At 47.2% G+C, this 26104-nt stretch overlaps 1 protein-coding gene across 2 annotated transcripts in view; it reads left to right on the forward strand.

The window, feature by feature from the left end:
• RapGAP1 (Rap GTPase activating protein 1) overlaps positions 1 to 26104 on the forward strand; it is a 307901-nt gene that overhangs the window by 133818 nt on the left and 147979 nt on the right. For both annotated transcript variants that reach the window (XM_065451496.1, XM_065451481.2), the window contains exon 3: positions 4738 to 4817. The gene's annotated coding sequence lies outside the window, so the exon portion shown is untranslated. The remainder of the gene's footprint in view (positions 1 to 4737; positions 4818 to 26104) is intronic.

Genomic DNA, 26104 nt, shown 5'->3' on the forward strand with positions numbered 1-26104 from the left:
AAACTAAATCTCAGCAATCGGCCAATCTTACCCCGTGGGACGCATCTGACAGCTCAATCGCCTCAAATTACCCCCTCCCCCCCCTTTCTTTTTTCGTTGGTATGCTGGTTGTGGCCAAAGTCAAACTATCGGCATTTACAGTACGTTTCCGGATTGCCTTTTGCTTCTCTCTCTTTTTTTCCCCCGAAGCATTCTTGATCAGAGAAGGAAGCTCTTAAAATAAAGGGCAGGAGATAAAGCCGCGTTAGGTAAATGTAGCGTGTTTGCGGAGACTAAGGCGCCCACGTATACTCCCCATGCAGTGTTATACAGCAGCCGTCAGTTAGACACACGCTCGCCGCATATTACACGCATATACCTATAAGCTGTAGACCAAAAGCATGTCGGACACCACGGCTGGCGTTTGGCTCCAGTCACTTCGATATCAATGGTTAATTCCCCATCCTCATTAAGGCCGCGCATTCCAGTCTTCATGCGGATCCAATCAAGGGGCGCCGTGTAAAAGTATAGGCCTAAAAAATTAAGAAATAGCGGCATAGATATTGCCACGCGTCGCTTTCTCTGTTTTTGTTTTTCGTTTTCTTTTCTTCGTGCACTTCCCGAATTAATAAATTATACCTGGGCACATATATACTCGCTCATTGCACGTCAAAGAGCTCTTTGTGAGCTAAGATTATCGGTATGTTTATGTGGCTTCCCAAGGACGTTAATTACAGCTAAGGCACTACGCGATGTATGCGGTGCCGCTGCCTGGCGTATAAATGCATGCTCTGTCAGGGCACCTTAATGGCAAAAGACATCGGCTGACATCTGGAACCTCCGCTAAGACTGGGCACAATATTTGCAAACCAAAGAGAACGGCTGCATAGGATGAAGTATAGACAGAAAACTCGCCAACTCGGAACTTTCAATGTCGCGCATAAGAAATGGATGTTCAAGAGAAAGCACGTAATGGGCAATGGCCAAGACGAACCTCGAAAGGTTAAGTGGGCTCTCTGGGCCGACGGGTATATAGTACATAAACAAAAGTGAAGTGTGACAACGTAAATAATTTAGCTTTGGACGAGAATACCGTGCTGCGCTTCGCTTTATGCATAAGAGAGTGGCAGAAGCGGAAATAATTCTAGCAGCGTGGTTATTATTGAAGTGATTACTCAGTGCGCAATTTGCTGCGTAGAATAGATTGAACCTGTGCGAAACGGCTACTGACGAGATGCAAGCGCCGCGTGTTTCAACGCCCTTCCTTTTCTTTCTCCCGCTGTCTCTCTTGCATTTGTTCGGATCAGGGATTTTTTTTCTTTTCTCTCTCTCTATTGAATTAGCATGCTGTCCCGATGCGCCTGCTACTGTAATAGGGTAAACGTTTGCGCTGGTATTTATCTCATTATAATTACCTGCCGGTGCACGACTTTGTGCGTGCGTAATCCGTTTACGGTGTGGTCGGTCGTCCTGCGAAATAAATTCTTACACGACGTGAACGCTTTCAATTACGGACAACTTGAATCTAATAATATCCGTCACTTTTTGTCGATAGCACGTACTGCTTTTGCTCAACTGAGGGACGCTGACGTAATAACCTTTGAAAGCTTTGTTCATACTTTATCTTTTTTCATTTCGTGTGTGGGTAGGATATAGTCTGGTTTGGAGATACATCGAATAATTTTCTTCTTATTGGGACTTCGGGTCATTATTTCTAAGGAAACGCGGAGTCATTAGCGCTGAAAAAATGTGCTCATTGACTAGCGCAAATCGACCACTTCTTTTATGCGAAAGTAAACTCATTAAAACTGCTTAATGCGACATATCTTATAAGTTTCGACCCAATCCCATTATAGGGATAGATGTGTAAATGCTATGTTCAGTGCTGACTTCTGGGACGGCATGTCGTAAATGTTTGATTAACATTGCTGAAGTAATTTGTGTAGCACTTTAACTTAATTTCTATCTGAACCCCTGATCCTCTAATAAATCAATAAACAACCGCCTCGAGTTTTACGAAATTCATAAGAGAGCAGATTCAGCTGTCGCGTATTTCGTAAAGACTGTTTTCAGTTCGTTCCTAGTCCAGCATGACGGCATCGACATTAACATTGCAAGCCCTCTTTTTTTCTATGGTGGCCCTCGTTTTCCGGAATCTCTAAAAGTAAATGGTGCCAGAGTTGGAAGAATACGTTGTCCTATAGGAGCGGGTATAGGCGAGCTTTTCGTTACGATAAATATTAACGAGAGGGGCTCGCCATCGGTATTTGGGCCTACACTTTCATGAACAATCCATGTTGGATGGTCTGTATTTTTTGTGTTCAATTCATTAAAGCCAGCCCGGCCAATTTTGAACTTGGCGTGCTCTTCGATTCGGTGTCTGGCGCTGTCAGCTGCACCCGGGTGCGTATCTACAATTGCTAGTGGGTAGATGCGCTTGATAGTAGGTAGATGAAATTGCTAGTAGGTCTTCCCCCTGCGCAGGGTAGCCAACCGGAACTACCTCTGGTTAACCTCTCTGCCATTCTCTGCGTTATTTTTTCTCGCTCTCTATCTCTCTCTCTGTACGTATACAGCGGGGCGGGACACTTGCGGAGAGGGCGGACGTTTGTGCGCATGCGCGAGTAAGAGTGGGTGCGAGAGAGGAAATGTGGCAACTTTCGCTCCTTGAATACATGACCCTGCCTAGGCACTACCGAGGAGTTTCTTAGCGCGTGCTTTATGCATTTGTCCCTAGGCGTGCCCACGGAAGAAGTCGCGGGGCGCGGTAATGCTGAACTTAGCGTCGCAAGTTGGCGGCTGGACATAATTATATTTGTTCAATCGTGTATTTTACTAATTGAAAGGACGTGCCATTATTTCGCATTATTGGCGGCGCCTCCAGGACACCAAAGCGGCAACGGGGACATCAAAGCAGGAACCTGGGCTTGTCCGTGTGTTGGGGCTCGCAAAGGCCTGAGCGTGCCAAGGGTGTAAAGGTCGGCTGTCCGCGACAGCGGACAGCCAATTTTTTAAAGCGAACACCCCATCGCACGCTTCGGCCTCCGCGGCCCCAACCCACGGGCGGCCCTGCTTCCACCTTTGGTCCCCCCGCTACCCCTTGGGCGCCCTGGAGATCCTGCGCCGCCTGTTTTATTATAATCTCAGGTGCTCTCCTGAGGCCTCCGTTTGCCGGTTACATATGCCCTCCTGTAGCAGTGCTTGTGAAAAACGCAATCTATCGTCGTGATGAAAAAAGCGACCCGCAACTTATACAACGCCAGTCCGAACCTTGCCCTCTCGGACAGAGCGATCACCAAATGGGGCGTCCGTGCACACTACCTCACCGCGCGGGCAGCCAGCGGCGGAGCGTAAACAAACTCGACCGCACTCCGCAATGGCGGCATGTCTAGGGGACAAACGCATATAACACGCGCCAAGAAACCTCCTCCGTTGTGCTTAGGCAGACTCACATATTCAAGGAGCAAAGACCCCCAGATTTTCTCTTTCATACCCGCTCTTACTCGCGCCTGCGCAGAAACGTCGAGCGCCGCCAAAACGCCCCGCCCCGCTGTACCCACTAGCAATCATCATCATCATCATAATTTGTTTTGAACATGCATAAACAACTAACAGGACAGGGAAAGCGGGAGCAGGCTGGCAACTGCCACCGGAAGGGGCACAACGCCTGCCTACTCTTGAGAAGGGAGGTGACAGTAACACAGAAATGGAAGATATGAAAGAGGGGGGAAAAGAGGAAAGGAAGAGCAACAGAATGACTCCGAAACCAGTTCGTCTTGATTTTTCTTTGTCTTTTCTTCTGACGGAATGATTTCACTGCCGTGAATGTTGCCTAACTGAACGCAGTCAGGCATTCCTGCGACGCTGTCTGGATTGATTGATTGATTGATTGATTGATTAACTGACTGATTGATTGATATTAATGTATTGACGTTGTCTGGAGCTGAAAATCCTCCACACGATCAAGCGTGTTGTTAGCTTGTGACAATTCTGCAAGAACTAAAATTACGAAGTGGCAATGTGCAGCCATCTCTGAAAAATAATCTAGTCCATATTTTGTTGTTGCACATAAACCGCCATTCTCTTTCGTTTTTTTTTAATTCTTTCTTTAAGACTATGTGTACTATATACGTTTACTACACCTGTCCAACTGCGCGTCTGTGAGCACTTTACTGAGTTGTCACTTCCGCTAACTTTTACGGCTGCTGTGCTACTATCATGGAACAAGAAGCCAGCACCACTTCGACTTGCCAGCGTAATGATTCGAGATAACAAAAAAACTTTTACAGCATGCTTTAGGTGTTTAACTAGTAGCAGCAAGTTCTTGTGCCGGTGCTTGTACATTCGTTTGTTCGTTTTCGCTTAGTAGGTTCTCAAAGCAATGGCACTTCCCGTAAAAACACCGTGCGAATAATCGCGGCTGTTATTGATGCGTGCTTGACATTCCATTGTTGTTGTAGCGGAATGCAAAGAAGTGACAGCTCAATTACCGTGTCCACGGGCAAGCCCGTTATTTGGGCCCGCTTTGCGCTCTCAATTAATTTTTTCGAATTGAACTTACCGGCTTTGCTCGTTTGTCATGCTGCCACTCACGTGACTTTGCAGAGCCGCTCTTTGCGATGTGTTCGGTTAGTCGTTGCTAAGTCTTTGATCACTATAGTTCGATGGCAACAGCAGCAGCACGTAAAGCAACATACATACAAGACAAATTAGAGTGCAGATAATAGAGTGTAATCGTTCTTTCTTTTTCCCTTCCAGCCCGGGCGGGACTCCCGAGTGGAACGCGTGATAGGATTGCACTCCCGAAACAGCCGTGACCAGCTCCCACTTCCCAATTCGTGAGTGTACATTATGAGATGTTCTTTACTGTCGGCACGTGACCAAGCGAGTCTACGCGCGCTTTGTGCGATGCTAATTTTGCCGCTGTTATGGCGCCATTCACCGTGCCTATACCGAGACCCAAGCGCTCGCCCCGATGAAATGTGCACTCGCGTGTTATATTTAATGTGCAGCTTCATCGCTGACACATTTGAAGGCACACGACTGGCTCGACCAGTGGTGTCGGACGTTAAGATGCGTTCGCTAAGGAGGCGATGAGCACAACACCGCACCTAAGCCTTGCGCGAACCTTCCTATACACTCTCAGTAGCGATCCAAATAAAATCCACTAAGTAAGTGGGACATGTTCTTGCTTTACGTAGTGGCATTTACGTGAAACAACATTAGGAATACTATAAGACATTAAGCGTGCACACGCTGAGACAACCTAAGTATTCCGCATAAGTTGTCCTTCAAAACTGCATTGCGCCTGTCTTGTGTTCCAAACATAGTTCGCGAGAGTCACCGATATCGATAGAAGTTCACCGCCACCGTCACTGACCAAAATTAGCAAACGTAATTAGATGATGAGCATAAACAATTTCTTTAGTTGTACTGCGGTGTATTTGTCAGTGCGTCGTTAAAGTTATAAATCGTTCACGAGGTGGACGACCTCACGCTTAGAACCCTGTCGAAGCTGAGGGTCGCGCGAGAACGTCGAGTATGGAGAAGGGGTGCAGAAAATGCCAGCTTGTAGCGCAACGTCCGCCGTCTCTCGTGCGCCAAATGAGAAGCGTTGGGGGAAAGCGCACTTGCGGCATTGTCCGTGTCCCCGCTTCCCCCGTAGATTCGACGTTCCTTTTATTTTAATATCTTCTCGTGTCTTCCCATCTACGGCCGAACCGCTTATAACAAACAAGGTTATGCGCTAAACATGGTTCTGTGTATCAAGCAATTCGGTACACCCAAACGCGCCTATAACAAAATTAAGCTTTTGCGATGCGTTCGTTATATGTGGTTTTGTTATATCTTCATCACTGCAGAAAAGGAGCAAGGATCGAAAAAAATTATTAAAGTAAAACTACTCGTAGTAGGCAGTAATGTTTCCACTCTGCCTTGGACAGTTTCTCAGCATCGGTAAGAACGGCGGCTAGATATAGGATATCGATTCGATATGATTCTGATACTCGCCTGCGACGCTTCCAAAAATGCTCGCACGCATGTCAAACAAGCACCACGACAAAAATAAAATGAAATAAAATAATCAACTCCTCTGCGCGCAACCGGATTGCTGGTGCTGGCAGAACATGCCTCGAATTCGATGTATGCAATGTCTAGTTCGTCATGGGCGGATTGTGTTACGTGAGTGTCGGTCAGTAAGTTTTGCGAGTTCGATATAGCGAATCATTCGCTTTATCCGGGTTTCTTATATTTGGGTTCAACTGTATAGCCAGCTAGTGTTGACGTCCAGGATGTTTTCTGCCTATCTGGCTAGTTTGAAAGCAAGGCGCTTCGATGCTATCATTTTTTTTACTTTCTTTTATTTATTTGAACAAGAGAGATACTAATTCCTTGACATTACGCTAAAAAACTTCCGTCGCGCTGCAACAGCCGACTACGTCTTGCTAACAGGTGCCCTAAACTGTGTCCAAAGAGCTGACTCTGCTGGAAACCAGAAACTAAGGTTTCGCGTGCCGCAAATTAACGGGGCGTTTTGTTGAATAATCCTGCGGTTTCTTACAGAACTGTTGCGTAGTCGAACACCGAGTGGCTGTCGCGCAATACACGTGCAGGTGGGTGTCAAAGCAAACGACGCGAGGGCGCGCAGAGGCTCTTTAATCACTACTGCGCGTGGCCGCTAATGAGTCACTTATACAATGATGAAAAGGGCGTGCGCCCGGGAAAGGTGAGTATAGAATGTCCGAAGCTTACGTACTGCGAACATCGTAACGAAATACTTCGATCCTTCCTCTAACAAGGCTATAAATACGGCCCGCAACTTGAACCCGTTCTTGACGACGCTGCTGCTCAGGCCTTGCGGGCTCCTTCGAGTGCGCGAGAACGGCACTGAGCCAGGGCGGCGCGTCACCCGCGCTTCGTTACCGACTTGCATGTCGGCGCGATTTATGTAACGCGATCTTCCGTCATTACCGCGTAGTGAAACAGGAAGCGCTAGCCTCGTCACTAAATCTGCGAAAACCACTGATGATAACTTCCGGGCCTTCAGTACGTCCCGTAAAATGCGCTTGCGCCTGAATTTCGTGCAAGCCATGATTAGAAAATTAAGAACTTCTTACTACCCAGAAGCGGCGTCGCGTGGCTTAAGGGGGCGCTAAAGGAAAAGATTAAGTCTAGTTAGGTTGAAAGATTAGGTTCTCTGTAATAATCAACTCGTCGTTCGTAGCGAGCGAAAATTCTTTCATGAGCGAGAAAAATGAGAAGAAAGAAAAAATGGAAAGTCGGAATGGCGCCACTTATTTTGTAGTATGTGGTCATTGCTCGTGTGACGTCAGCACTTGGCTGATTCACAGGGAGCGCCAGAGGTGGACGTCACGTGCGGAATACGTCAACGCGTCCGTTTTGACGCGGACGGTTCAAATTGAAGAGCAGCAGCTGGACCTTCGGCGGCAATTTGCTGCGCTACAAAGTCATATGTTGACACAGAGGAAACGATGGGAGATTTCTATGTGAATAATATGAGGCATATGGTTTTCTGGGTTTTTGTTTCTTTGTTTGTTTGTTATTCGTAGGGTACATATGCGCTGGGAGCATTATCCATCTCCACTCACGACCATGGCGGCATATGTGTAAATATTTTTCAACCGCAGGCTTCTCACATAGTACGCGGCTATATAGGAGTAGACAACCGGCAAATAAAGTAAACCCCGTGAAAAGCTCACCAATAGCTGCGCTTCTCGATGCCTGCGCTGGACTTCTAGGTGCAGGCGTGCAACATCCCCCACCTCACGCACGCACGCACGCACGCACGCACGCACGCACGCACGCACGCACGCACGCACGCACGCACGCACGCACACACACACACACACACACACGCACGCACGCACGCACGCACGCACGCACACACACACACACACACACACACACACACGCACGCACGCACGCACATACACACACACATACACGCACGCACGCACGCACACACACACAGAGAGAGAGAGAAGAGACAGACATAGAGATGGGTCTTCCGCTCCCGAAACCGCGGAATCTCTAACGAGACGAAATAGTCGTTGCTGCGGCGAAGCCGACAAAACCGAGTCCGCCAGCTGCCACCCAGCTCAGCCAGATCAAACGAAATTGGCGAGCTGAGAAGCCTGCAGCACTCTCGATCGAACAAGTTTCGCTTTCCGCTTTGTTTCTTCGTTTCCGCGCCAACACCCGGGAACCGTGCGTGCTCTTCGTATCCCTCTGCGCAGCAGCTGCGGTTTTCACGGGGCTGACCTTAGAACCAACCTTTTAAAAAGCGTGCGGGATCTTCAGTTTCATCCGTGACGGCTTCGCCGTCGCGTTGCTTCCGTCACGCTGTGGGTAATTGCCATTTGCTCTATTTGTTCACGACGTCAGCTTCCGCGCCTTGTTAGAGAAAGTGCGGTTCAGACTGGTTGGTTACGAATAATGTTCTGGGTCAGGAAAGACAGCGCTGAATGAATAAACGACGAAGTGTAGCGGAAACACTACCACTATTTGTGTTCGTTTCGCTCCTCCTTGGTTGATATTTTTGTGTGTTTCTTGTAGGCGTTAACATGAAATTCATGTTAACGAACTCAGCCTGTAGTGGCATTTCTGCCGCCGTATACATTTGTCCCCTAATGGGAAGCGTTTATAGTATAGTTCTTTGTTCAGAGCCGGTTTGTCTTACAGCATTGCATCCCCGATCCACATTTCTTCTTTTCAGATTTCTAGGGTCGTTGTTATTGTGCTAATCATATATTCAGTACAAATGAGCTTGCCCAGATCGCGGTGCCTTGTTTCAGTGCTCAAACCGCGCCCGCATCCTCCCCCCCCCCCCCCCCCCCGCCTCCAGCTGCCTGACGCAGTTTTCACCACATCAAATATGAACTGCCATCACCGACTGCAAGCTAAGTCGATGCGTTTCGCTGCACTCTGTCTTATTTCTTTTTTTTCTTCTTCTTTTCCAGGGTTGAGCAGCTGCGTCGTATATGCCTACATTATTTTCTTTTTCTTTGACCTTTTCCTCCTCAATCACTCTAAGAACCGGCGTCCTTATGATTTTTTGACTTCGCCTTCGCGCGCGTTAACTCTTCGGCGAAAAGCCGGGCGGAGCCCGCAAGCCGTTCCAGCGCTTGGCGTCGTTTCGTTAGCCACCAACGCACGTATATCATCACGGTCGTCACAAAGCTCAGACGCAACGGGAGTGTAGCGGCACTCATCAGGTTGTTTGCGCTTCGACCCCTCCTTCTCTATTGCGCCAGCTTCTGCCCGAGGACCCGGTCGCACCGCTACGTGCCCGGAGAACGAAGTGTGGCCCCGCGGGCATCCATTGCGTGGCCTGCCCCCGTCTTGTCTTATAACGGCGCTTCTAGCCGTTGTCGTGTCTGTACAAGAGCAGGGAGGGGGAGAGGAGGGCATCTTCCGCCCTTCTTCTCCTCACAATGTCTCTGTCGTCAATCGCAGTGACAATTTGATTAGGAGCGGAACGCGCATCCCTGCACGCTGCCATGGCCCGCCCAGGAGTTTGTCAGAGGAAAGTTGAGAGCAGGGGTTCAGAAACCCCTTCGCCTACGTTCCTTCTTTCGCCCTCCCTCCTTTCATGCCCGACTTCGTTCACGTCTTCCCATTCTCTTGGGCACGGCCCTGTTGCCCCCTGCCCCTTCTACCTCTACTATTTCGTCGTGCCGTTGCCCTTTCCCTATTGCCTATTCAGCGCCCCATTACTTCATTCTTACGCATTCCCTCAGTCTTCCCCCCGTCACCCCTCTGTAGGTCCCAACGCTTTGTCCTTCCCTGTTCTCTCGCGCGTTTCCCATTTACTTCGCCCTCGCTATCTTCCCTCTCGCCCTGTTTTTCCCTCAGCGCTTCCCTCTGCGTCGTCTTTCGTACTCTCTGCACTTGTTCGCCTTCTTTTCGTTCCCGTATCGACCTGTGTACAGCGGCCGCCTACAGCAGCGCCCTTCCTTCCTCTCTGAGCGCCACCCTCTGTCTCTGCTCCCGCAGCTCTTTTGTCGCGGCGGCCATCTTGAGTGCGTCGAACTGGAGTCGACCGCCCGGCCAGAGACCCCCCGCGCAGGCCCGGCGCTTTTCGGCGGTGTAGAAGAGGCGTGCACTAGAGGAGGAGGAGGAGGAGGACGGCCTCCAAAGGCCTCGTGCTCTCTTGGGCGCCCGTCGCGCTGCTTTGCCCGTGGTGTAGCCTCGTTTTTTCGTGGACACAAAGCTCCCGCTTTGTCCTGTTCGCGCGCAGCGTGGTAGCCTAAGCTGAGCTCAGCCTTTGGGTGACTGTCGCGTTTGCTAAACTTAAGCTTTACGCACGGAAAGCGGAGACAAGAACAAAAAATGGCATGAAGGCGCTATTTTTTTCTTGGTTGCTCCGCCAACACGAATTTTTATATGCGCGCGATGATGTCTTAATAAGCTTATAGCGGCAAGTTGGAGAGAGAAAGAGAAGGAGAAGAAAAAGCTTAACTAGGTTGCAGATGGTCTGCTACCCTGCACCGGGGGAGCTAGGTATAGGTGGGAGTAAAATGAATAAGGAAAGTGGAAAAAGATGTCATGCGCGCGCACGCAATATCCTTCACTGTGCATTCAAAGTCGCTCGCATAGGCTATACGAATGGAGATTTACAGTTTGTGCTTTATGGCTAAGGCTACGTATGAGTGTTAAGCCGCTGGAAAGTTAGGAAAATACACTAGGAATTTTAGAGGCGGAATGTAGAGAATAAAATTGAAACTTAGAGGCCGCTTTGGTTAACCGGACGAGAAACATACAGTTTGCCAACCTGCACTGAAAAAGGTGTGGGAGGTAGAGGGACACAGCACATATGCTCCTGAAGACCGCTTTACAAATATATCGAGACGATCCTAGCGCATCAAGGTAAAATGCACCGTTATTCGAATGTATGTCGCAAGTATTGCAAGTTTCATTACAGTTTAACAAAGTTAGTTCACGGGGCAATCCGCGAGGTGGAAATAGACTTGTGAAAACGGAAGCTCGTATCAACCTGAAGGTAGCATGAACCCGCGCGAAGTGTTTCCTTTGCTTCTTCGTACAACATTCCGGTAGACGGCGCAGTTCCCATTTCATATTCCACGTTGTCGCAGCACTTTTCGTACGAGACGAAGCCACAAGAAGCATCTGCATTAAAGTGTACATACAGAGAAAAAGATGAAGAAATATAAAACGGCGAATAGACATTAAGGAGAAAAAACGACAACAGCAAGGAAGTCAGCGAGTTGGCCAGACATGACACAACAAACTGCAAGTGTGACTCACCGATCGGAAAGCAACATTTAACATAATTTTCGGTAGACCTTTATTTCCTGATTAAAGCATGCGACATCAGTGACGTAGCTGTGTGATAGAGAAGGCCGAAGTTGTTTTCCAGCAAGGATTGCTCATTACATCTGATTTACAGAATCTGACACGCCAACGCGCACTAGGCAACTCTCCAACTGAAGATTTGGCGTCACGGAAAACATTTATTTTCGACAAAGAGGTTGAACCGCTATGGCCTCTCGATCGCACATTTGGGAGTTCCCTTTCACATCACCAAAGGGCAAAGTTTCGCTGCTGGTTTTGTTTCTTCATTTTCTTTTCTTTTTTTTTTGCACCGGATTTGTGGTGAGACCTGTTCCTGGAGCGGTTCTTTTCTCGAATAAAAATAGCACGCCTAGGGAGGAGGGGAGGGGGGGGGGGCGGGGGTTTCGCCGCGGCTTGACGTGTCCGCGCCCAGCAAGGTCCACCGTGAGTCTATCAACACCTCTGCCTGCCTATCTCCTTCGATCGCAACCCCGCACCTTCCGCGGCAGGGCGACCCACCCCGCCTTCTTTTCGGCGGTGCCCGTTCCCGTCCTCCATCATGCGCGCCCGCGCGTCTCCTGCAGCGCGTGAGTATCGCCGCGTCCCACGTGTCCGCCAGCCGGTCTTCAATCTCTCGCGCCTTCGTTATCGTGTACACGCCGTCCTATCGCCATCTTTTCTCTTCTCGCGGCACGCCTGGTCGCTGCACCTATGCAGTAAGCCCAGCCCCCACCACCTTCGTCACTTGTCCGAGGGGACAGCGTCTCGCCCTCTCGCCGCCTGGCGTCGCTCGTTTCCATCTAACCTGACGACGTCAGCCAACCCTTCCAGCTCTCGGACGTCGCCCTACCCCCCCCCCCCCCCCCCCCAGCCACCCCCCCATCGGCTCCACCGGCCCAGCACACCCAATCAATGGATCACGCCTCGCATTTCTCAGCCAGTGACGTCTTCTCCTATCGGCTTCTTCTGCCTTATTGGGTTCATTTGTTGCTTTGTACTTTTCAGTCTGTCTTCGATTGCCTTGCCGAATTTCGTTTGTTCATAACTTTACAACCGCCAAGCTTTTGTTCAGTTTTTATTCTGGCGGACCACCAGTAAAACAGCGAGGTTCCTTTCCCTATAATGATACGCCACCGAGATGGCGGCGCCGAGAAAACTGGCCCCCACAAAACTTATACACCTGGTACAACAAGGTAACCGGTAAAGCGAAGAAAGAAAAGCCAGAAAGCAAGGAAACGTCCTTACACTGCGGCTCCTCGTCCGTCCTGTGATATGCATAACGCGGATCACGAACACATTAATGAAGAATAAAAGCTAGAACAGCGCGTGAGGGGCGAGCCAGGTTTTTTGCTGCCACCGCGGGAGTCTTCTTCCTCGGGAGGGGGGGGGGGGGGGGGATCAGGCCGGATCATCCCTTTTCGTGATGGCATGCTGGCCGCACCTTCGATTCTGGAGCGCGGTGCATTATATCTGCTATACTACGAGACGGGGGGAGCGCCGAGGCGCGTTTAACGAAAGCTCCATCTCCTGCCTGTCGGCTCCGCCTCCTTAGCGCGCGAGATTGCCTTTTACCTTCTACTCCTTGATGTTTTGTTTTGTGTTTTGTTTCGTGTGCGCTCCGTCGTATATGGCTTTGCTTTGTTTCTTTCAGCTATCCTAGCTTGCATCAATCCACTCCCCCCCTCCCCCCCCCACACACGCACACACGCACGCATTCTTGATGGCATCCCTGCACTCTTTTCTTTTTTGTCTTATTCTGGACAGCGCTGCTTTACTTTATGGCACGGCTTTGCATGTGTTTAGTAGTCTCCGATTCAGTACAATTTGCTTGGGCGTTTATTTTGTTCCGCAGGAAGGCAGGACTTAAAGAAAAAGCAAAAAGAAAATATTTTCTTACATTTATCACACCTGCACCCGGCCACGTACGTCAACGGTAGTCTTTACCTGTCTTTTCTCTCGCAAAAAAAAGAAAAAGAAAGAAACCTAGAATGAACAAACAGCGCTCAAGTAACTAGCGAATGTCTCTGCCCTTGCTCTGTCATCACTGTCAGACAGTCCGAGACTGGTAAGAGTTTATAGTGCATGCATACGGTAGACAGACGCGACAAAAACAAGAAAAATCACTTTTCGTTCTTCGTTATATTTTAACTGTCGTAATTGCTTTCTGCTGAGAATGAAAAATTTTTTTTTCCATGTCTCAGTCGTCGCGCCTATGCTAGATGGACGGCTCCTACATTAGTCGATGGGCTTATTATGGTTGCTAAGAAAGAAGGAAACCTAAATCGCGAACGCAGAAGGAGACGACACGCAGGACTATAGACGTCCGGGACAGGTGTCTGCCGGTAGTCTTCAAGTTTTGTGCCATTTCTTATATGATAACTAGACCTATACTGAAGTAAACCAGCCTACTTCGTGAACTTGGCGGCGCGCTTCAGCTTTCTTCCGTTGCATCTCCGGTGTATATATATATATATATATATATATATATATATATATATATATATATATATATATATATATATATATATATATATATATATATATATATATATATATATATATATATATATATATATATATATATATATATATACAACGGAAATGTACCCCTTTAATGTTTACGCGCAAAACGCCAAAAATACTTCACAATTTCCATCAGCGTTTACAAATAAATGACACCACGAACACTGTGGCTTTGTCGTTTTTGCCGGCAAACGCACTATGCGTTTCCCTATATCCCTCCACGTGCGAATCACGTTTGCACACGGCGCAGGTGGCACGAAGGCGTGTTTAAAGGTATGTTCACACTGCGGTCGTCACGTTAGCATAGCGCCCATCTTTCATAAAGCCAGTATCGCGCGTTGGTGTTAACATCGTTAACAATGCTGGTCGTGCACATTGCCTGTTGCATACCTTACGCTTCTTAAGGCCGGCCAATCATAGCGCGAGCTGGCCAGTTGCTTCTTAGATTTGAACATCGCGAAACCACTGAAAAACTCCAAGCGAGGACATCAAAGATATACACAGGTTGTTGCAGCTCGAACAACCCGCATGCACATACGCATGCCATGGCTGTTGCTCCAGCTGGAGATGCCGGAAGTCGCGTCACGGGAGATTTAAAACCGAAACTGTGGCGCTTGTTGGCCACGCCGTGATTGTCGTATCTGCATTAAACTTAAACGTAGCGGGCCCTCCAACAAATACGCTTGCGTGTGAGACGACTGTTGCGCTTTTAATGCTTCGTATACGATTGTAGTCTGAACAACTTAGTTGCGCTTTTAGCGTTCGCGCTTGTGTTTCTTACTAAATATCTGCACATTATACGTACGTAGTCTAAACTTACTTTTACGTGTCCACACATAATGGCTATCGCAATTATGTACATGCTTTTCGCTTTTAGACAAGGTCTTCCAGCTCTACTGCTGCGCCCATCGCGTACGTGCGCTTCTCTTCTGGCCAACGTACGAACGTATGCGCTGGCAAACCTCTAAATGTTGAACGTGTTGGTCTTCATCCCTGCACGCCTATTTACTGCTGCTGACAGCTGTTGCCAACCGCGGCACGGGCACAAGTCGATACATTAATGTATGTACAGACCCAACCGACACGTCGCTCAGGACTGCCGACACGTTAATTTATCTGCAAAGAAATGAGCGAAATTAGAAATGCGCGGAAGGGAGCGTTGCATTCGAATGTACAAGCCTGACATTTTCAGATCGAAGTTAATGGTAAATGCCGGGACAACTGGACCAGGAGATTTCACGTTTCTTCCTTACCCGAACCGTATATATGAACAATTGTGCCTGATGTAAGCTTGCGCTTACTGAAATGGCTTCGGAGTTCGCTCGTATTATTGGTATCTGTCTACGCCTAGCGCATATCGATGTGGCGTAGCCTGTTGAGTGCGTGCGCAACTTCTAGGTGATGGAAATAAGTCTGCAGCCGCGAATAAGCGGGACATCACCACAGTGACTGCAGTGCGGTTGTTTCCCGTCCTAAATCAATGTACGCGAGAAATCGGCCCTTTCTTCTGTCTCTCTTCATGTTATCACGAGGAGAAATCGGCTTCTTAAACTCAGCAGGATGATGGACAGCTGTGTCACATGGCTTTGAGTTCATGTGTTCTTAAATTTGAGCACGTTAAATTTTAGTGAGACGTCAGTCGCTACGTGCACCCGTATGTGTCTTCGTGTGCCTCGCTCAGTCGTTGGCCCGTATACACAAAAACATTTTGTGTATACAAGAATTGTCCGTAAGAGATAATTTTAGCCAATCCTAATGCTGGACATATACTTGGCGAAAGCGGTCGGCTAACGGCAAAGAGCAGTCACGAGCGAAGAGCTTTGTGGATTCGGCCCCTTACCTTCAACCGAATACTCCATTCGCAGCTTTAACCTGCGATCATCATTAAGACTTTATAAGCATGAAAACTCCTACGGCGCAGTTCCCTTAGTCTTCATTGCTTTTTTTTTTCTCCATAGACACTACAAAAGCTTGTTCAAACAATCGTACTTTCAAATTTCTCATTGCGCAAAGCGCCGTGCCGGCGTGTGTACCCGTGCCAAATGGAAATGCCGTACCTCCGTTGCTTTCCCTCGTTGTACGATCACAGGACTCTCTGTTTCGCCGGTGTGTAATTACTTACCCCGCAGGTACAGGATGTCCGCAGTATGATGACGTCAATATGGGGCCCGCCTGGGATTTGGCGGCGCTGCCGGCGTATACGGCACAAACACTCGCACGGACCTGCCTGTGTACACACGTGCCAGGAATCAACCACTGCGTGGATGTTTTTATGAAAAAAATATATAACGCCATGAACGAACAACCGCATGTGGACATGTAGTGTCTGTCGCGCGAGGACTTTGCCGGGACCCGCGATCCTTCGAGCGAGGGATTTCATTAACGTTCGCTTCGACAGGCAGGGGTGGTCACATACTCATGTTCATACGCCGTGGCGTATGAACGTAATTATACATGACAAATACACGTATGTAAGCAATAAACGAGTGAACATTCCGGCCCAAGAGAGTTCTATTGGAACGAGCTGACATTTTAAGCTGCGCGGTTCTCGTTGCGTGCACTCATGAATCACGAATGATGCGGGACGCGTTTGTTCGGCGCAGCCTTATCTTTCGCTCTCCCTCGTCATGTCCGCAAATATGCGAGCGTTCAGTCTGCTTTAACGCAAAGCTCCAGGCTTACTTTCTCTTCGCTGGCGTCGCCGCACGACGAACATGCTCTGCCGAAGAATGATGAATGATCTAGGACGCACTCGTCGACGTGAAACTTCTTTTCATTCTATAGGCTCTTCTTCACCATTGTTCATTTCTGTCGTGCGATTCTCTGCAGCCTCGAGTGAGTGCTGTTTGCACGCGAAATTGGTCTAATTACTGAGTCACCACGCGCTGTATGCACACCGTTGCTCGCGCTTTCTTTCTTTCTTTCTTTCTTTCTTTCTTTCTTTCTTTCTTTCTTTCTTTCTTTCTTTCTTTCTTTCTTTCTTTCTTTCTTTCTTTCTTTCTTTCTTTCTTTCTTTCTTTCTTTCTTTCTCGCCGCTATCGCATTTTAATCCATAAGCAATTTACGGTATCGAAGTTGTGTTGGGGATGTTTGAAATCATCCTCATCATCACAATTTATGCTCGCTGCAGCATTAAAGCCTCTCCCGCCGAGCCCCATTTGAGTCTTTCTTGCGCAAGCTGAATCTATCTTATGCCTGTAAAGTTTCCCATTTTATTTCATCTCCTATTTCACTGCGTGCGCGCGCGTTGAATGCTTACGCTCGTTTGCTGAACTGCTCTATTGTTGTAATGCGGCCGTTTCATCGGACGTTGTCATTCTTTACTGATTCAGCGACATACGTATAATTGTTGCGATGAAGGCGATGAAGTGTAGTTGCCGACGTTACTCTTATTTCGTCCGCCTAAAATTTAAACATCGAATCTATAAGTTCCGAATATCCCACGCTCTGAGCATTCTTATTTCTTTCCTTTTTTTGGTGTGTGTGTTCTCGCCTTTTGCTTGCCAATTTATATAGCATAGTCCTCAGTGCTAATATGTGTATAAGTTTTCTTTTCTCTTACTTTTGTTCTCACCATGCACTCTAGAACATTCGGTCTGTGTTTGACTCGTATCATCTCTTTCTTTCATTTTAGCTTCGCATCCAATCTTCTCCCACTCGCATGTTCCTTTTACTCTTGCGTTTCTGGAAAAAAAGAATAGGGGGCGAATCGCCTGAACACTATGCAATTATACCGGACAACGTCTGTTCTCCCCCGGAGCATGCTGATGTTCCAACTCACGCGTGATTTATTGTTGGTCTCTTATTCAGCAGCCTTCAAACTCAACTTTCGCCAAATATTTTATCCTACACATTTCACCCTAATCTCAAAGTCATGGCTTTCATTTTCTTCATTTTTTTTTCTACCTCGCATGGTTGTATGTGCTCAGCGTCAATTTATTTTTTGTGCTTTCTTTCGTCTTCGCTCGTGCTCCGCGTTTGAAAGATCGATGATTTGGCGATTCTAAACGAGGTCTCCACTCCGTGCTGTAAGGAGCACTTCGAGTGCAACGGCCGTTTTCTGACCCTCTGTGTTGTACACGCTCTCTTGCATTTTTTTTGTGTGTGTTTTATTTTTTTCGTTTGCTCGAAATCTCGTCGTCAGCGATTTTTCTTCGGAGGCTTCCTTCGCGAGTTTTCTGCGATCTCTCGAAGAGAAGAGACCCTTCGTCGCGTCGCCAGAAGCCGGGTGTCTGTAGCTTCTTTGACGAAACGGTGAGGATTCTTCTTTTCTTTTGTCGACAATGTACGTGCCTCGTAGAGGGGTTCCCGGAGGGAAACAAATATCCGGAGGCGACGTTTCGACGCGTACATCGAGCTTAACAGCAATAACAAAGAGAATGATTTACACTGGAGCCCACTGAAATATCTCGATGCGACTCCATGTGGAATTAAGTTTGCGACCCACTTCGAATGACAATGATACTACGCGCATTGTCTTTTGTTGTTCGTGATGTCATATCAAAGAAAAAGTGTGCCTCAGGCAGGAAGATTAAAGAAATCGAAAGAACAGCGCCGGATGTAACGTAGGAACTTGAAGAACCACGCGACTGGCGGTGGAACAAGAGAGGTGATAGGCACAGCATTCAGATAAAGGAAAAATGGCAGTTCGAGTTTACAGAGAACACGTGGGGGGGGGGGGGGGGGACTGTAGGGGGAGCGAACGGGTGGCTGACATTTTGATTGATATGAAAAGAAAGCACAGGAATTCGGTGGAGCATGTATTATTGCATAGAAAAGATATGACAGACGCTGAGCTACTATAGAATAACGGAATGAGCGTCAGTGGAAAGGAAATGTGGCTGTTGGCTACAGAGGACTAGAGTCATTGGATTAGGAATTGTATAGAAGAAGAAGCGCCGAAGCAGCTCGCATGAAATTATTATTTGAAGGATGGTTAGTGTTGTCCGTTTCATTTTCTGCGCAGCTAAGAGCGGCGCGGGAGATCGTAGCCTTATACCTCAATGCCTCCGTGTTCAACGCCTCGAACTGTGTATTTTTTTTCTGGAATTTTCTCATACATTGGGCACATTAAGATTCTTGGAGTCGATAACATGCGGCATTGTTTTTTTTATTTTATTTTCTCCAACAGCTGCCTACAAACCAGGGTGTAGTACCGAACCCGAATCCGAATCGGAGACCGTATTGCCGAGTCGTAATTTTGGCCGGAACCGAGCCTGAAACCGAATCGATAGTTTTCGAACGTGCCTATACGGAAACCGAACTTGAATCGGGGAAAAAAAAATAACGGTTATCGGTTCGGCAAGAAAAAGCTCGAGCATATAGGATGACAACGGCGCTCAATACATTGTGTGATTTTCGAATAACTACTTTTTTTTTTCTTGAAGAAAAAACAGCGCTATAAAGACGCGGACTAAAAGAAGATCATGTATACGAAGGACAGGCGCGCATGTTTTTTCTTCAAGTATATTACCTTAACTCGCCCACATCAAGCTTCTGCAACTTTTTTTTTTTCAATTGGCGCACCCATTAGCAGGATGCTAGTGCTTAGGAGTTGCGTTGTTTGCAACAATGCGGGTATGCGATCGGTATGTGCTAACCGCGGCAACCTCGGCAGAGACGCACTTCTGAAGTCCGCCATGCAAGTTGTGCTCTTGGCCCCAAGAGGGCTCAGCGGGATCACTGTTTTTGTTTAACGCTTTCCCCGATTTCGCCGTTTAGGTCGGCCGGTCACTAAATCTGTAGATGCGTCTTAAAACACGCACGCCAGGGTACACGGAGCGCAGTAAAGGTGATGCCCTCGAGGATGGAAAATCAGCTGATTTCAGCTGCGCGGCTTATTGTAACCACAACACCGCGTGCTCGCTAATGAATACCGTGACCTTCTCGGTGAGCGGTCGCCGCAGCTGAAAACGGCACGCTAAATCTGCTTTTGTTACGTGCCATGCATGGTTCAATGCACATTTGGCATTTAACTAAGTGAGGTACAACGCTCTTCGACTTGTACAAATAATTCACGTGATGCCTGTGTTTGATTTTTTGTTTGTTTGTCCGCCCTTAGCCGTGGCCCAAGACTCCGCATCATGTGCACATGCGCATGAGAAAGATCGAAGCTGTGTTCAGCGTAAACGGTACTTGTTCGTCTTTCAGATATATGAATGGTTCCATTGGCTTCTAACAAAAAAAAAAACGGCAGCAAACTTTGCTAAATAGCAAATGCCAGCTTCTTTCTTTGCGACATACTAGAAGTTTAGAGTTGCAATTTATGTAATACAGTGTGAATTCGCGCTGTCTTTAACACCACAGATCACGTGGCACCTACGTGTACGCCGCTTGGTGACCATAAAAGAAAACACGGAAAAGAAGCAGCGCAGAGACGGACGCGTCGCGGCGTCATACTGTATAGTACGAACTCGCATGGGAAGCCACTTGTGGCTTCATACTGCGTAAGCCGAAGCGTATTTTCGTATCTCTGAAACATAGGTTCCCCAAACCTAAAAATGGGTAATTTTTTCAGAAGCTTAGCTTTTTCATTAGCAATTTGGTTCACCTTTTCTGCCTGAAAAAGAAATTATGCTCAGTTGGTTCAAACGTAGCGCAGTACGTACCCACCGATATTTTCATGTCATATAATGTCATGTGGTTTCACCATCAGCTAATGATCCCTTCTATACTCGCTTAAGTTTATACGCAATCTTATTTCACTTTGTAAAAGACTAGAGGGCTATATCGTTATTTTTCTTTTTCTTTACATTTTCTTTGCGGCGTGCCTACACTGTCGTTTTTTAAATATTTTTCTCTTCGGTTCCCAAGAGGTCGGGATTAGTTAAGTTAAATTGAGAATGCTGAAACTGCACAATGTTTTATGAGGGGGGTTGGAAGTTTCGAGGGTGTCCTTCTTGGATGTGCGTTTCAATTTCTGTTTGGTCTTTCTCTCTCTCTCTCTCTCTCTTCGTTATTTCCATGAAGTGTCATTTCAGCATCCACCATTTCTCGACATAATTGGCTTCGTTGGCTCCGGAGCCATCCACTTGCTGTATTTGCAAAGGATTACCTAAATGCGTAGCTTGCATCGGGCCCCGCCGCTTTTTCGTCATTCTGCACCCCCTGCTCTTATCTATGCGTAACAAATTGGCTTTGTATCAACCGTGTCCTTAACGAGCACTGCATGTTCCCGGCCCAAACCACAAAAAAGAGTGTTCAGGGGAGCGACCACGCACAACGAATATTCCTTATTCCTTAAGCGAATTCTGGCAAGGTATGCTTGTTCCACTTTCCGTTATGTTTCGTTAACCGTATTGAAAGATAGCGTTGACTGAAGGATCGCATTCAATATTTCGTGATTCCGCGAAACAAGCGGATTTGAATGGTGAACGAACTTGGGCATTTGCAGTCTGGCTGCAAATTACGTTTCATCTACCTGCCGCGGAAACCGTTTGCTATTTCTCTATGCCCCCTTTCTTTTACCTATGCTCCCTCGCTAAAACCGCCTAGACTCGAGTCTGTTTTTGTAACGACCATCCTTAGACCGCACCTGCAGTGCGCGGGCCTCAAATCGACAGGTCTTTGCGACCGTTTGCAGACTTGCTGCACATCACCAACTGTGTGCTCTGGTGCTCTTTCTCTCTCCTCATTTCTCCCTCTTTTCGTCCTTATATCACCTTGCATTTTATGACACTAATTCGACACAGAGACGCGCATAAACAATGAAATGCAGAAAAAAAGTATGCGGCTAGAAAGTTGTGGTCTCACGGATAGTAGCTGTGCCCTCACGATTTTTGAAAAAAAGTCCTCGTTGACATCGCAAACGCTTTCGTGCGCCAAAGTTCCTTGAAAAGCGTTATTTAATTTCGCTGCAAAATTTTGAAAGCCCACACTTTGAGGGATATGCACCAGTGGCTAGCGGCCGCCAAGCGCACCTCGCCTTTGGGGAGCTGTTGTTGTGAGCCGTTATATAGTTTAAGAATTGCTTTCTTTCGTGTTTATTTCTTTGTTATCGTCCACCGTTAACACCCTGCCGATACACGTGATAATCTTTTGGGAGCGTCGCTGACGAAGCGGACAAAAAAATAAATCACGCAGAATTCCCACGCACTGTGGGAAACAGTTTAACCGAAACATTGTTATAGTGTCTGTGCCTGTTGACTTTCTGACTGACGCTGAACTGTGACGCTGAATTTCGAACTTTTTCTAGTTCTAGGCGAAAGGAAGGATGGAAGGAAAAAATGGAGAAGGAAAGGCAGGGAGGTTAACCAGTTTCGCTTAACCGGTTTGCTGCCCCAAATCCGCAGTAGTAGTCTAGGGGGCTATGCATACGTAAAGGTCGAACCGTCATGTGGGCGTAGTCTCCAGTGGCGCGAGCGCCTGCGGGGCAAGGCGACTCCCATCCTCCTCTCTCGCAGCCACCGAAGGAGGAGAGATCTGTGGGAGAGGAGGAACGCCGTTCCCGCGCGCTCCACCACCACGCTCTCGCGCGACAGCACGTGCGTGCCAAGTCGTTAAAGAAAGGAGGCCGGAGGGGGGGGGGGGGTTACGTGCCAAAACCACGACGATCTGATTATGGGGCACGCCGTAGTTTGGACACTCCGGAAATTTGGACCACCTGGGTGTCTTTAACGCGCACCAAAACTAAAGTACACGGGTGTTTTCGCATTTCGCCCCCATCCAAATGCGGCCGCCGTGGCAGGGATTCCATCTCGCGACCTCGTGCTTAGTAGCCCAACACTATAGCCGCTAAGCAACCACGGCGGGTCTAAAACATATGGCAGGCAGTTAGGTGAAGAGCGCGCCGCTCAACTCGCGGTTGCGCCAGATCGCGCGACTTTTTTGCATCGGCGCCTTTTGCATGGGCGGTGAGAGTCTGTCTCACCACCACCGAGCAGGTAAAAAACAAAACAAAAAAACGGGTGCAAGAGTCGGAAAACGCTAATCGCTTCCAATGGCACCTCGGGACAGAATCGATACATTATCCAGGTCGTGCAGTCTCTGCAGACGGCCCGCAATAAGTGACGTCAGGTTTGACAATCCTGAGCACACATGCGGCACCACGATAGCGTTACGCACGCAGCGCAGCGAAGCCCACGTCTCACCGGAAGATAACGCGTCAAACAGGGACGCGAGGCGACGCGGCTGCCTATAATAACAGCTCCCAGAGAGAGAGAGAGAAAGAAAAAAACAAGAAAGAAATCACACATGGAAGAACGTGGAAGTGGACGGGGAGGTCAATTTCCAGCGTGGATGGATGATGACGGACGGACGGACGGACGGACGGATGGATGGATGGATGGATGGATGGATGGATGTTATGAGCGTCCCCTTTGGAACGGGGCGGTGGGTTGCGCCACCAAGCTCTTGTTATTATACTGCCTAATGTTCTGTCTAGGTTGAACAAGAAAAAAAAATGAAGAAAAAAACAACAACTTTGAATTCCCACAACCAAATTTTCTGATCCCCTATTGCGAACTGTGCTTTTGTACGTCTCCGTTTTTTTTTTCGTTTCCCTACTTTTCTTCCACCACCCTCCGATCGCCTCTTGCTAATCCCTATTGCGGACATTTGCTTGAGTAGTGCTTGTGTAGATACCCTAGGCTATTCTATATATATATATATATATATATATATATATATATATATATATATATATATATATATATATATATATATATATATATATATATATATATATATATATATATATATATATATATATATGGTTAACGATGTTCTGAAGGGCCGAAATCACATGGTTTTTCGTTCGTACCGCTCTCTGCCATTCGCTGAATGCTTTAGCGAATATGTGCAACATCATGATTGGCTCGCACTTTTTCTTTTACGAATACTTCTAGCGCACGACCGTTTTCTTGAATACCGAGCCCTGATGGTTGATATTTAATGTTGATAATATTTATAGAACAATTTGTTGGAATTCCACAAATGACGAGAACGATTGCTTAGAATAATAATTCCATGTTAACGTTATATTGCAGTGGCCGAATCTCCAATCCGCATGAAAATGAAAGGAATGAAGGGTATGTGCCCAAGAATTTTGGACATTGTCCTTTCGGTCATCTGTCGAGCTTCACCGCAATGCAGGAACGCAACTGCAATGGCGGAATTAAAAAAAAAGACAATTCCATTTCGAAAGTTCACCCAAATTTCAACACTTTCCATTAGCAACGTTGAGAGGGTACTCCCTTCTATCAACATACACATTTACGGCACTTAGTCGTAACTTGGACACAAAAGCGCTGCTGCGGTATTTGAAACCTACCGGACTGAGACATCGTCTGTGATCCGGACTGAGTAACCGATCGGTATCCCCAGAGGACTTTCTTTTCTTCTTTTAATCTTTCCCTCCTCTTTTCCCTTTCCCAAGCGTAGGGTAGGCAACCGGGCTCAGCCGTGGTTAACCTCCCTGCCTTTCATTTATCGTTTGCTCTCTCTCTCTCTGTAGTCATAACTTCTCTGCAATGCTATAGCAATGTTTTGGTCCTAAACGAAACACTGCTATAACGAAGAAAGGGAGTTAGGGCTAAGCGCCGTAAAATCGTATGTTATTAGAAAAGAGTGAATTTTTTTGAAAATGCTATGCTTTGAGATATGCTGGTGCGTTGCGGCGAAGTTTGACAGTTGACCGAAAGGCCAATGTGTTCAATTCAACAGATGGTCGAAGGGGCCTTGCCTAAAATTCCTGGGCATGTGCCGTCGGAACAAGTGGACACCTGTATCTTTAGGACTCCCTCTAGATTATTTGTATATATGTTCTTTAATTTTGAATGTCACTTTTCTTCACCATCATTCGTCTTCCCACGGGCAGTGATCTAGCACAACAACATGGCAACAACTACTTACCTCTCAGAGTTTCTTGCAAAAGTTACTTGAGGGAACTTTGTGGATATCGACCGCGGGAGCTGCAAGTGTGATGGTTCAGCCAGCATACAGGAATCATGGATTGATGGATGATGGTGGATTTGCCTCAACTCGTTCCTTCTGGTGTCGCACGGCTATGTGACCTTGAAAACTGCGAAAACTACGAAACTACAGAAAACCAGATGTTGCGTTATAAATGCAACAATTCGCAGTGGTTACACTCGTGCGCAGTAACTCGTTTCATTCACGCGTTTAAGAAAAAGAGTTTTTTTGAAAACGGAGAAAAGATATCAAGCGTAATGAATAAAAGAGCACGTCTGAAGGCACAAGTCCGAGGATTGGACAAATCCATGCGCTATCAATCATTCTCGTGCTATCTGAACTATCGCCGTGCCGCACTTTCCTCGTGGAAATTTTTTTGCAGGAAGCTCTATGGCTTACGCGTGGCTCCCGAGATGCCCGTGTAATCTCGGGGCTTTCGCCATGAATTTGCACGCAAAGTCCTCGTTCGATGACGCGTGGGGCTGCACAGCATGATTTTGCGCTCTACTGTGAAAACTTAAAATGCAACAGTATCCAAAGAAAGAAAAAAATTAAAATTCTGAAAAATAAACAAAAAGAAGAATGACCTGGAGCTGAGAAACAGTTTTCTTGATTGTGCACTCTTATATACAAAGCAGTCGCTGGTTTTATATACAATTCGTAGTCTACGTTTTTTTTTTTTAGATCTTCCACGGGGAGAAGCATCGTTTGCGCAACGTGTTTCCCTCACAGAAATCTGAATGTCGACTTTTTTTCGTCAGTCTTTCGTTAGCACGCTGTACTGTTTTCTTTTTCTTTCATTTTTTGTAATTCTTATTCCTTATGTACAAAAGCATTTGACTTCCATTAGTCTCTCGATTCGGGGTCTATGCAGGCTCTCGTTGTCCATACGTTCGCTGGGCTTTTTTAGCGTTTCCTTTAAGTCCTGGAACTATTCTTTTCCGAACGTTCGTTACAATAGACGGCATTCGGAGTTTCGACTTTCTTTCTTTGATTTATGTTGTTTGCATTGTTTAATATTTGCCGCACAAAGGTTTCGCCGAGATTTTGTTCCATTTTCTGGGTGTTCTTGCAGCCAGGACTGTGCGTCGAAATGTCGACTGCAAAAAGAAAAAAAAAAGTGGTGTATAAGGTGAGGAGTTTCGCCAGCTTGCAGTTTATTTTCCGACGCCGCGCGCAGTTTGTTTCATATCACATGAATCAAACTGCGCGTGAAGCCGATGTCTATACCGCTTCGTGCGAAACAAACTGAGCGAAGGGAATTCAGCGCTCGAGTGTTCGTTAGGATGCCCGTACTTCTTTTTTTTTTTTCTGGCGGGGGAGATTTGTGCTTTCATTCCCTTTTTTTTCTCTTTTGTTTTACTTTTGTGCTATCCGA

The sequence above is a fragment of the Dermacentor albipictus genome, chromosome 2 (genome assembly GCF_038994185.2).
Source record: "Dermacentor albipictus isolate Rhodes 1998 colony chromosome 2, USDA_Dalb.pri_finalv2, whole genome shotgun sequence".
Taxonomy (NCBI): domain Eukaryota; kingdom Metazoa; phylum Arthropoda; class Arachnida; order Ixodida; family Ixodidae; genus Dermacentor; species Dermacentor albipictus.